Raw genomic sequence first — 14,025 nt, 5'->3', positions numbered from 1 at the left:
TATCCATTAAAGGTATTAAAAATTGGTACAATGAATAAAGAACTGGAATTTGCAAATAAATCATTGATTAATTGTTCTACTAAAATTCCCTCTCTAGGAGAATAATGTCTTATACCATGTATAGCCACGAGCATTTCCATGCTATGTGAAAAGGTGACTATTCCCTCACTCTTTCTCTTTCCCTCTATTCCTTTTTCTTTCCTTCCTCTCTTCCTCCTTCCTTCCCTCTCTTCCTCTTGTCCTCCCGCCTCCCTTTCTCCCTACTTCCCCTCACTCTGATTGTCTTCTTTTCTTTGTATCCTTTCCTTTTCCCTTCTTCCTCTCCCATTTCTTCCTTTCCTCTTCTTCAGTTTTCAACATAAATGGAATACAGTACACAGTAGACTGCTCACTCTAATTTTTCCCTTTATATAGTAGGCATGTAACAGAAGTGTAATGGTGTGACCTGTTAGTTTAAAGCCCATTCTTTACGATTAGTTAATCTTCATCACCGTGACCAGCTATCAGAGAGATCCATGATGTAAGGAAGGAAAGACTTATTTTGTCTCATGGTTTCAGAGTGGTTAGACCATGATGGCAGGAAGGTATAGTGTGGCAGAATAATACATATGGCAATTAAGAAAGGGTGTGTGCAGGGTATATATTCACTCATCAGTGGATATTAGACATATAATATAGGATAAACATACTAAAACCTGCATACCTAAAGAAACTAATCAAGAAGGAGGACTCTGGCTAAGATGCTCAATCCCCATTCATAAAGGCAAAGAGAATGGACGTAAGAAGAGGGAGAAAACAGAGAACAGGACAGGAGCCTACCACAAAGGGCCTCTGAAAGGCTCTACCCTGCAGGGTATCAGAGCAGATGCTGAGACTTATAGCCAAACTTTGGGCAGAGTGTAGGGAATCTTATGAAAGAAGGGGGAGATAGTAAGACCTGGAGAGGACAGGAGCTCCACAAGGTGAGCAACAGAACCAAAAAATCTGGGCACAGGGGTCTTTTCTGAGACTGATATTCAACCAAGGACCATTCATGGAGATAACCTAGAACCCCTGCACAGATGTAGCCCATGGCAGCTACATGGGTGGAGAAGAGGGAGTGAGGGTGGGATTGGGAAAGGAAGAGGGAGGGAGCTACAGGGGGGATACAAAGTGAATAAACTGTAATTAATAAAAATTAAAATTAAAAAAGAAGGGGAGGAGGACCTCCTCTATCAGCGGACTAGGGCAGGGACATAGGGTGAGAAAAGGGAGGCAAGGTGGGATTGGGAGGAAACAATGGAAGGGGCCACAGCCAGGACACAAATTGAATAAGTTGTAATGAAAGATAATAATAAAACAATTTTAAAAAGAAAAAAGAGAAGGGGTGTGTGTGAAGCTTTCTCTTTAGCCTTCTTTTGATTTCCCTCCGTTCCTTGACAACGAGATGGTGGACATCACAATCATAGGGTCTTCCTCTATTAGCTAATTAGTTAATTCATCTCACTGAACGCATCCTCATGGACACATGCAAAGATACAGTTTACTAATTTCCTAGGCCTGTCAACCCAGTCATTAGGGCCTGTGTGATGGCTCAGCAGGTAAGGATGCTTGCCACCAAACCGACAAACTGAGTTTGATCCTCAGACCTACGTGGTGGCAGGAGAGTACTGATTAACACAGATAGTCCTCTGACCTTCAAAGCATACCATGGCGTGTGTGCACGTGTGCGAGAGTGCGCTCACACTCACACACACACACTGACACACACAGACACACACCACAAAAAATTATTTTAACTCAAAAAATATTAAGCATCACAGTGGACAAATTGCACCCCAAAGGACAAATACACTGCCGTTATTTAACATTTAACTGGTTGATGAACATTAGAGTTTACTTCTTTCTTCCTCCTTCCCTCCCTCTCTTTTCTTTCTCCCTATCTCTCACCCTTCCTTTCTTTCTCCCTCCTTCCTTCCTTTCCCCCTTCTTCCTTCTTTTGTGAGGAGGTAATCACAATAATTTACTACACTAGATTCTCTTGTGTCTATACCAAAATGAGGTTTTAATTGTTATTTTGAAAGCTAGAAAAACCCTTTAGGATTTTGTGGTAGGAGTCATATCTAGTACCTTTCCATTAGACTGCCCTTAAATTAGAGACAGTGGATGGCTGTATATTAATATGCATATGGCGGCTATTATTTGAGCAGCGGGATATCTACTCTTCAGTATAATGAGACCCTTCAAGACAGGATTTTACTGTTATTATCATTATTACTTGCCTCTTCAAATTGAACCTTATATTTTAAATTTCAGTGTAAATGTGAGGTGGGCAGTGATAAAATTAATTTAGTAATAACTGTAATTATTAATGGTAGCTATTACTCATTGCTAATTATAATCGCTTGCAATTTTATCATTCAGATAAATCTACTGTCTATCAGATTTTAGTGCTTTCTATGTTATGTAAAGGTTTAAAGTTGGCTCTGTTAACCTCCAAGTAACTAAGAGTCCTGCCTTCTGAACTGTTACTAAACTTGGACACACGGTCAATTTCATTATGGGAATTTGTTCTAAGTCAAATCCAGAAATAAGAGTTACACATTTGTTAAAATGGGTCTGTTTTTAAATCACGTTTCAACTTAGTGCTTATTACTTTTCCAGTGTGTGCATCCTGTGAGTTTGTGTGAGCACCTGTTTGTGTGTGTGTGCACGCGCATGTATTTGGGTTTGAGTGTGTGTGCTGGGGGTTTGTCAAGTGGGGATCAGAGCTCAATACCGTGTCTTCCTCTATTACTCTCCATGTTATTATTATTTTATTTTTGAAACCTGGAGCTCACCAATTTGACTCAGCTGGCTGGCCAGCGAGCCCCAGGAATCCTCTTTCTCTTCCTCTCCAGGTATGGGATTACATGTGCATTCTGTGGCACAGGCTTTTTCCAGAGGTGCTTGGCTTTGGGCTCAGGTCATCTTGTTTGAACAGCAAGCACTTTACAGACTGAGCCGTCTCCTTAGCCTTTGTCTGTGTATTTCCTAGACAAAGGCTTTTCTGACCTCTTCATGAGTCTTCAGGTGGGCCAACAATAAACTGAGTTGTTCTAACTCAGCTCTTAGCAAAAGATCAAAGGTCACTCACTAACAAACATGCACAGAGATTCAGGAGGCTGAGGCATACCTTCTACTCTTCTGCTCTGATTCTTATAGGAATTGCGAATGACTGGATTGGCTGGGCTGGGTATGCCTTGATGAGGTGAAGCCATAGGGACAAAAGCTGTGTTTTCATGTGTTCCTACTCCTTACGACAGATGGGACCTTTTCATAATTGTCAGTTGACTTTTCCTGATGGCTGTTACTACTGCATCTATATAACTTGCTGTCTTTGCTTTATGGTGCTTGTGACAATCTCTTTATCACGCAAAACTCAATTCAAGCATCTCCTCCCTTAAGTTGATTCATAGACTCATGTGCTAGCACTGGCTGGCTGCAGTGTCCCACCAATGGACTTTGAAGCCAAACAGATATCATCCTTTCCCTCACGTTTAAACATTTGGATGAATGTCACATCTATCTCAAATGCCAAGTGCAAATTTGTTTTTATTCTAATTACTTTTGACACAGTTAAATAGCTGGCTTTGGGAAGCTACAAGGGAGCTACAACCCCAAAATGGATGCTCACCAGGACTGTCTCTTCCGAGACCGTATGGTGACATTGCCCGTGATATCCAGAGTCCATCATGGGTCATGCTGCTCTGGGTAATCCTGGTTCACCTTTGCTGGTCCACTGACATGAAAGACCTCTCTCAGAGCCAAGTCATTTTAGAATTTATTTCTAAATTAAAACATACATTTTAATTATCTTATGCTAATTCTATGTGGTCTCCTGGGGGTTCTCTAGGCAATAACATCATTTGCAGCTTCTACAAATATATCTTTATTTAAAATAGGATTAGAAAGAGAAAGAAGATGCTATCAAGTGATCTAGATTTACAGAAAAAAAGTCCAGGCTAGATGGAGATCAAAGGTCAAAATCAGGGACTAGAGAGATGCCACTAGACATTCATGTCTGCAAACATCAATGTTTGATGAATGAATGAATGCATGAATGAATGAATCTAGGAAAATGTGACACCTTTTTTTAATTTAGAATCTTGAGAAATCTGTGAAAGAGATTTGTTAACCTAATTCTGTTTTCATGCTTCTTTTTCTTCTGTTTTTGTTTTGTTTTTTGTTGTTTTTTTGTTTGTTTGTTTGTTTTCATTTGTGGGAGACCTTCAAGAAGTCTTCAGTAAGGTATCTTCTTCTCTAACTTCCATACAACACAGCTAAAGAGTAGTACGTCACTGTACGTACCTGTGCATATGGAGAAGGGTTTGATGTGCCCATCTTACCTTGTGAGACGGTCACTCACTTAACTTAGAGCTCAGCTGTTGCCAAGCTGACTGGCAATGTGTTCCAGGGATATCCCTATCTCTGCCTGCCTGCTCTCAGGTGGGGTTAGAGACAACGCCCATACACTCAGCTTCTCATGTAATGGCTGGAGATCTGAACTCAGGTCCTTGTACTTGCTGACCTTCACCAACTGAGACATATCCCCAGACATCAAGAAGGCTGTGCTTCTTAACTGAAATAGTTATGATGGAGGGAGGGGAAAGTGGCCTCTAGAGTCTGAAGAGTGGGTTTTGCAAGGCTGGGAAAACTTCCTGCTTGAAAGATATTGTCAAGCATGGTGGGGTGTATAAAGAGGCACTGGGGGATTCTTCCTGGACAATGAACGGCACTTGCAAAACAACAATGTGATGAGCTCAGTCCAAATAATTCATAAACATATGGATTCAATTTTCCTTAAAACACACATGGCTCCAGCAATTAAACACCAAAGCAATTTGCAAGGAAGAGGATACACCACAGGGATTTGATGGGGTCCATTTGAAAACTGTCTGAGGCCTTCCCCGAGCCCCACATGGAGTCACTCCCATGGAACACTTGGGGTGTGAGTTCACCAGCTGCGGGGAACACAAAGCCCCCTTGCCAATGGCAGGCTGTCAGAAGCATTCACAATAACATTCACGAGGCTCCTTGTGGGAGAAATGGCTTTGATATTAAGGATAATGGGAGAGTAGAATTACACTTTTTTTTTTTGACTTAACACTTTCCCTCTTTGTTAGATTGGCAACGTACAAAGAGAAATAAAGTGTGTCTACATGTATGTGTTATGATGCTCTCCAAGAACTCAAATCTCTCCGAGTGCATTCTCATTCCTTTTTATGCTGTATGCCCAAGAGAAACGTGCTGGCTCTACGTTCACAATTAGGGAAGCAAGGCAAAGAGCAGACAAAGTGTCCTGTCTGCATCACACAGTTGCCCACGAATAGCCGGAAGCCATTTCTCCAGCCTGCTGATTCTTGCTTCCAAGTTCATCCTGGCTCTAGATTAATAAAACTGTGTAGAACATTACCATATATTAACTTGAAACTTGCTCTCCTAAGAGGAATGCTGTTTTGTTTTTATTTCCAATGAAGCTGTATCACTCAGCAAGTGAAGAAGATACAATTAATTTTCCCCCTTATGAGTCAAATCATTATACAAACTACCTCTGTCATCCCCAGGGCCTGATACAAGACACTGAATTATAATCACTCAAGTTGATCCTATCATCAAAAGGCTGCACACCCAGGTGAAAGCTCAAAGCCCATACTCTCTGTTCCACCATCTCACTTAATCTTGACCCATGTAGCAGCTTCCTAAGCAGCTCATAGATGAAGAAGATCTAACCGTCCCACCTTATTTTAAGAGGATAGTAAAGATGTGCCTTTTACACCAACAGGGGGTAGTCCATAGGATCTAGTTTTCTGGAATTTTCTATAACTGTTTTGTGTTTCTCAAAAAATCCCCCCTCACAGAATAGTTTCTTGGAGGAAGCATTATTTAGCATTTAGTATAATATATTTAGTATAATATTATTTAGTGTAATAAGTTAAATATTTAGTATAATAAGTTAAACTTCATGGGAGGTTCACACCAATGGATCTCAAACTTAGCTGAGCATTAACTCTTGTTGGGGGGCAGCCTTTATTTAATGTAATATTTATTTGCTCTTTTAGTCTTTTTAGTTAGCATATAAAAACTAGGTTTCATTATGGCTTCACATATAGATGTACCGTCGTGCCATGTTCACAACTGGTGTGAGGGCAGCCTTTAAAGATACCGCACACCACAATAGCGGATACGCCTGCTCTAACAGGACTCTGCAGTGGCTATTGGCTAGTGATTGCATATCAAATATTCATTCGCGGACTAGTGTTACTCCCCCCTGGAAATGAACTAACCCTGGGAGGCACAGTCCTCAAAAACAAACGTAAGAGTCAAAGCATCATAAAACATAAAAGATTTTTTTTAATAATTGCACAATGTCACCTCCCGAAGTGCTAAATGAAGATCGTGATAATAAAACAGTAATGGAGAGCTTTTAACTAGAGTTTTCTTTCAATTAATGGATGATTTCTGAATCAGAAATCTTCTCTTCATCTTCTTAGAGCAGTATGCAATGTTAACAAGTAAAGATATTATGTAATGGCAACTGAGGCTGATGGACAGAAGCGACTATCTCCTTAGAGCACAGGTAGAACTTAAAACCAGACAGAACTCTTTTTTTCTAATTTATTTTTTTATTATTATTACAATTTATTCACTTTGTATCCCAGCTGTAGCACCCTTTCTCATCCCCTCCCAACCCCACCCTTCCTTCTTCTTCTCCTTGTAGCCTCCTCCCTTTCCAGCTGTCCTTAGCTTATCAGGTCTTATCAGGACTGGCTGCATTGTCTTCCTCTTCGCAGACCTGGACTCTTAACCCTTCTCTGTCTGTGATGACTCCAGGCTATGCCAGCCTTCTGTTTTCCCTCTGGTGACTACAGTGCATAGCAGTATTGCTTACAATGCCTGGTAGTTTGTCTCTCATGGTGTGGCAGGTGAGGCTGCTATTTGCTATGATGAGGTACAAATTAGGGCTATGTGCTCTCTGCTCTTCTGAGCCAATCACCAAAAGTTTGACTACTTGGGATAGATACATACTTGCCTTCCTTCCTTCCTTCCTTCCTTCCTTCCTTCCTTCCTTCCTTCCTTCCTTCCTTTCTTCCTCTTTCCTTTCTTTCTTCTCTTTTATTTCTTCCTTTCTTTTTTTCTGTTGTATTATGTGTGTACATAGCCTCCTGCGAGGAGGGCATGTGTGTTAGAGGGCGTGTATAGACGTTCCTGGATGTGGAAGGCAGAGATCAATCTTGAATCTTGTTTCACTGGAGCTGCCTGTCTCGTCCTGGTTTGTTTGCTTGCTTGCTTGTTTGTTTTTGAAACATGGCCTGTCAGTGGCCTAGGGATTTCCAGTATGACTAGACTCGCCGGCCACTGAGCCTCAGTGAGTCACCTGTCTCTCCTCTCCAGTGTTAGGATTACAGTCACTTGCTATCATGCCCAGATTTCTTTTGTGTGGCTTCTGGGGCTCAGACTCTGGTCCTTATGCTTCTAAGGCAAATACTTCACTGATTGAGCCAGCCCTGTGAGGTGTGTGTGTGTGTGTGTGTGTGTGTGTGTGTGTGTGTGTGTTTCTTAAAGAATGTAATTGGAAAAGGTGTGTATGTGTCATGTGTAAATGCTGACGAACACTTTGATGAAGCCTTCGATTAGTGGCACAGGGACCTTCCGCTCACAGATGAACTTCAAGCCCTGGCATCTTTAGTGAAGTGTGTGTGCTTCAATGAGAAGAAAATGAGCTCGTTGGTCTGGGTCCTTCCCTCCTGTCCTGGCTTGGCTCTAAGCACAGCAAACAAACATTCAGAGGATCATTTAGTCAGCTTCTTAAGGACAGTGGATCAAGACAGAGAAGCAATTCAATCCTCATTCCCAAGGTACTGGGAAGGTAAGAAAAGCTGTTTTTTAGACTGCATCATCCCCATACAACCATTTGTCAATTCCCTCAGTCTGAAGCAGCCTCATGTGGACCGCTTGCCAGAATGAAGAGCAAGCGGGCACAACCTTGGCTCTGTCAGCCTTTAGCTTCACTGCTATCCCAGGAGGTGACTGACATCACAGACATGGCCTATCACAGCTCACTCAAGTTTCTGGGTTCTTCTGTGCCCTCTGCCTGTTTCAGAATACCCACTCTCATGGACGCTGCTCTGCCTGGCTTATTGAAATATGAGGTCTCGAAAAGATGGCTGCTGTGGAATTCATCTGAGGCTTTTTACCAAACAAAGGCATAAGAGATTCCTGTGGGTAGTTGGCCTGTGTTTTCATCATCTAAAACACGTAGATGACCAATGTTTCTTGTGCACTTGTGTTTGTGTGTGATCACATGTGTACACACACATGTCGAAGCTAGAAGTCAATAATGAGCATGTTCCTCGATTGCCCAACCGTCTTATTTTTGAAGCCTGTCTGACTGAACCTGGAGCTTGCACATTCATCTAGCCTGATACCCAGCAATCCTTAGGGGACCTTGCTGTCTCAGTTTGTCCCTGTGATTAGAAGACAGAAGGCATATTGCCACCCGTGGCTTATTTTGTTGTTTTTAAATTTGGATTCTGGGGAATGAAAGCAGGTCTTCATGCTTGCGCATACCCAGCGCTTTCCCAGCTGAGCCATCTTCCCAGCCTGGCCAAGCACCAGCTCCCTCAAGCATTAGCTTCAGAACTGTGGGTTGGCTGTACACTTGATTCCTTCCCAACAGGATCTCAGAAAAGGGAAGGACACTCAGAAATCAGCAGTGGTTTTAAAACAAGGAACTTTAGAGAAGTGAAGTAACAAGGGCAAGGGCACGCTAATGGCATGAAAACTTACCCACCTCACCCAGTCCATGTTCCCCCAGCAGTGATCTTTGCCCTTATGTACAAGGAGACTGCATATGGCTGTGTGTGCATGTTTTACCAAACGGAGATTTTTAAACGTTATGTATTTTGTGAGCCTCACACAGAAATCGCTATCATTGGGCATGTAATTGCACAAGCACTAAGCAACATGAGTGTGTTATCAGAACACAATGTTTCCTGCAGAAAATACTCATTTTGATTAGTCTTCTGGGCTTACTGTGTCTTTTTTTTTTTTTTTTTTTTGGCTGATAAAAGGTTTTACCATGTGTGGTGTCCTGTTGTTTTCACCACCTCTTCCCATCAGACCAACCCAGAGCAACTTTAGATACAAACGCTAGGATTTACCTATGTGTCTTTGTCCCCTGAGATAAGGGAATAACCTGTTTTAAAGACACCTTGGGGGAATCCCTCTTTCCTCACAGCAGAATGAAAATTCTCTCTGTAAAAACAGGCACCAACAGAATTCTAAGAAAAGTTGCTGAGTTATCTTTCTTACAGATTTTTCTACTTAGAGCAGAGTGGTAATAAACACAGCCCAAAGAGGGGTCCACCCAATTGGAAATCTTACACAACGGTGGATGTTTTCTTCATTGACTCTCAGGAGGCTCACTTCCAGAACACATCCCCTTCCTCTTTTCCCTACAAGATTCCTTGGCCCCCTGAGCACACATACCAGTGTATTGGCTCCTCAGTAACGCAGTGAGCAATTCTAATGACTGTTTATGGTTGTTCTCACATACAAACCAGAAAGACTTATTATACACGTGTGTACATCAATGAGAGAAAAATGAGTTTGTGGCTTTGGGGGCTTCCTTACAGTCCTTGCCTGGCTCTCAAGACGACATTTAGACACCTCTACCCATTTAGCCTTTTTTGTAAATAAAGTATTTCTGCCTATCACTGAGTGGGAAGCATGGCTTATAAGTCAATTTAGGGAATTCCGGGGCTTTCCTAGAGGCACCGTGACTAATGTGGTTTGAACGAAATGTCTCCAACAAATCTTGCACATTCAAATTTTGAATGTGCAAGTTGGTGGCTGTTTGGGGAGGATTAGGGGATCTTTGTGTGTGGGCATACACATGACCAGAGGACAATTTGCAGGAGCCAGTTCTTTCCTTCTATCACATGGGTACCAGTAGATTGAACACAGGTCATCAGGCTTGAAAATACTTTTTCCCATTGAACCGTTCACCTGCCCTCTGCCATTTGTATTTTAACATCCTAGTTTTGGAACACATTCAACCACTAGTGTGTGTATATTGTCAGGTTGTAAAGTGGCAGGCTGATGTTAATTTCAGGAGCCTTTTGGAAAGTATATTAAATCATTCAGTGCATTTTTTTTGCTTCATAAATTCATTTCATTTGGAACACCTTCTACTATATTATCAAACCTAAACTTTATTGAATACAAAGATCCTTAATTTGTCTTTACATTGTTAAGCCATAAATACTATAGATTTAAAACTCATAATCATTTTTCTAGTGATTACAACCAAGGAGAAATTTCATACAATCTTTTTTTCATTTTCAGTAGACTAGCAAGAAAAGATAAACAAATGTGAAAAATTCTTTTGTATAGTAGAGAAGAGACAGAGATACATCAGGTACCAGAGATGACCTGCTCAGGCAGGAACCACAAATCCATAAAGCTCTTCCTCAACTGACCTCCACTGACTTCCTTATCACTTATCTCATCTTAATATTAATAGTATGCTCAGGTAACTTTATTGCTAAACATAAGTACTGATATTGAGACTAGAGTAAGAGTATCTTGCTGTCCCAGTTTCATCTCTGTTGCTAGGATAAAACACTCTGGACAAAAGTGACTGAGAAGAGGCAAGGGTCCACCTGGAGTAGTCATCCACATTACAGCACATCATCTAGGAACTTCATTACAGGGACAGAAGGTGAGAACTTGAAAACAAGCAAACTTGCTATCCCCTGAAGCAATACCTCTAAGCAGAAAGCTGACCCAGAGTTAAGAGTACAGTAGAAACCATGGAGAATACTTCTTATTGGCTCACTCACAAGTTCATGAATAGCCAAGATTCTCATACAGCCCAGGATCACCTGCCCAGGGAATGGTGTTGCCCACAGTGGGCTGTGTCCTGCTATTTTAATTAACAATCAAGGCAATCACTAAAGATGTGCTGACAAAGCCAGTCTAATCTGGGTAACCCTCCACTTGAGTCTCCCATCTCAGGCTGTTTCAGGTTGACAATTAAGGCTAACTAAGATACTTGCTCTCTTATAAAATCATAGGCTACAACTTTATACCCCATCTCCTCCTCTATCTTCTTTTTATTTTTCTTCTTTTTTTCCTCCTCCTCCTCTTTTTTTTTTCTATTTTGGCTTCAGCTTCCCTTTACTCTGATTCTGATTCTTCCTTCTTCATCTTCTTCTTTTCCTTTCTTTTTTCGTTTCTATCTTTCCTTCCTTTTAAAATAATTAGTTCTTTGAGAATTACATTCAATGTGTATTAATCATATTTACACACATCCCCTACCCTTTGCAGATCCAGTCTTCTTCTCTACCTACCCAACTTTCTTCCCCTTCTTCTTCTTCTTCTTGTTGTTCTTCTTTTTGTCCATCTTGTTCTTCTTGTTCTTGTTCTTATTCTTTTTGTCTATCAAACTCAATTTGCACTACCCATATATTCTTGAGTATGTGACCAGGTACTGGACCATGGTTGATCTACTAAGAGCCACATCCTTAAAGAAAACTGATTTCCTCTCTCAGTAGCTGTCAGTTGTAATTAGTTCCTGAGCTCACATCTCCCTCCATGCTGGGATTTTATCTATTTGGAGCTTGTGTGGGTCTTATGCATACTGTAACAACTGATGTGAGTTCATTTTTGCACTGTCCCATTGTATGTAGAAAATAGTGTTTCCTTGCAGTCATTCACCACTTCTGGAATCTACAATCTCTCTGTCTTTTCTTCCTTTGGTGATAACAAAGACTGTGAAATAGATGTCCAGTTTAGGGCTGAGCATTGAACAGTGCCTCATTTGTTCCTTGATCAGTTGTGGGTCTCTGTGTTCATTGCCATCTACCGAGCAAAGACGCTTCTCTGATGAGGGTTGAGAAATGCACTCATCTCTGGGTGTAGCAATAAGTCATTAGGAGTCAGTTTAATGCTATACTGATTTGACAGTTTGTTCAGTTGTCATTGAGCAGATAATTCACGTCAGACCCTAAACTTGGCTGCAGGCATATTGCTGGGAATCCAGATCTTGGCTCTGAACTGCTGAATGTTTCACCTGTAAAATGATAAGAGAAGAAATAAATATCATAGGATGACATATGAAAAATAGTCTCCTTTTCCTCTTCTGAGAGGTGGGGTGGAGAGCCACATGTGGTTAAAATATGCATCTCTCAACACTACAACCCAGGAACAATGTAAAGCCCCAAATGGGAGATTGATGCACTGGGGGCAGAGATTATTACATTTCTTTCTTCAGAAGAAACACAATTAGCAGAATCAGTTTGGAAATTATTCATGCCAAATTCACTTTCTAGTACTAAAATAATGTTGTGCAAATTTTTGGCAAGTTGTTTCATGTTCATGTTTAATGAAAGCAAAAGAAAATCTTTTTTCTTGTACTTAAATGCCTATTTAGCTTAGTTTAGGCCATTCCTTTTGAACTAAATGCAAATGAGGGAGCGATGTAGCTATTCCATAATCTTTCTTTAATCAAGATCACTACAAAGCACCGGCTGGGCTGGTCGATGGGTGACATAAATCATATTAACTTAATTCTGTGTGTTTCACTAAAGGATTTAGTGTTTTCATGAACCAGAATATCTGCATCAATGCTGTAGAAGCTTCAGTCAAAGTGCAGGTTTTACAGAGTCAATGATGCATTTCCTGTTGGATGAGATGAAGAGGAAGTGCTCTCTCCCACCTCATGCTGGCCTCATTAATACATGGCTGCCTTTCAAGAACCCCTGGGTTTGGAAGAGGCAGGTTTAAACTGACTCCCAAGTACAAAATGGAAACCCAAGCTCATACAATGTGATCGACATACAAGTATAATTGTGCCTGCATTGTTTTTATCGGCATATATCCATTGATTATAGAGCTGGCTCACATAAGCACAGGTTCCTGCAAGTATACAAGGAGCTGTAAGCATAGTCCCCTTCATACTGACCTATTCTTTTTTCTTCTTTTTCTCCTATTAATCCCCCTTTATTTCATCACAGGTTTCACTTCTAAGTTGATGTGATGTAAACATACACGAATACATATACATACATACATATATATATATATATATATTATATGTATCATCTAGGATCCACAACTAAGAAAAATAGACATTACATTTAACTTTCTGAGTTTGACTTAATTTATTTAATATCATAATGTCCAGCTGCATCCATTTTTCTGTAAATATTGTAATTTTGCTCTCCTTTGTGACTGAATAAAAATTTATTTTACATAAATACCACGTACAGCCACAGTAGCACAAACACACACACAAATATATACACATACAAACACACGTACATGCACACACGCAAACAACATGCGTGCACACCCACACAGATATACACACATGTAGGCACACACATGCACAAGTCACACTGCACACTCAACACACATACCTATACACACCTGCACATACATATACATAGGCTTAGATTTTCCACCAAACCTACTTTATTTAGGGTTCTTAAACACCTTTACCTCCCTTTCAACTCCCCAACCTTAGGTAGGAGATTAGTAGAGAAAAGTAGATCTCTTTTTTCTACTTCCTGCTTATTTGGGTCAGTGGGTCTTTAGGGGATTACTAAATTCAGTCATCAGGAAGGGTATCAGTAGTCCAGTCCAAAGGCCAACACCAAGCAGCAACAACAAGTCACTGAAAGCTGTAAGATTCAGTTGGATTGGCCTGAGAAGTTCTCCGGGATGTTTCTCTCCGTGAAGTCAAGTGTCGCGGCACAAAGATCAGCTCAGTGACGCTGATCGAAAAAGCAATGTCTTACTGTGTGTAGGCCTCTATACTTATCTTCTCCTCGGAGTCCACCCATGGTGTTCTCAGCTAGTCAAAGTCAAGCTCCTTGCATGAGAGAGCTTCCAGCAAAACGTCATGTGCGCCCTCTCACAAGCCAGCCTCCAGCAAAACATCGTGTGCCCAGCTTGCAGCAAAGCATCACACGACAAAACTGAGTCTTCCAGGAAACC

The sequence above is a fragment of the Meriones unguiculatus genome, chromosome 19 (genome assembly GCF_030254825.1).
Source record: "Meriones unguiculatus strain TT.TT164.6M chromosome 19, Bangor_MerUng_6.1, whole genome shotgun sequence".
NCBI classification, from domain to species: Eukaryota; Metazoa; Chordata; class Mammalia; order Rodentia; family Muridae; genus Meriones; species Meriones unguiculatus.
Note: the sequence above shows the minus strand (reverse complement) of the source record.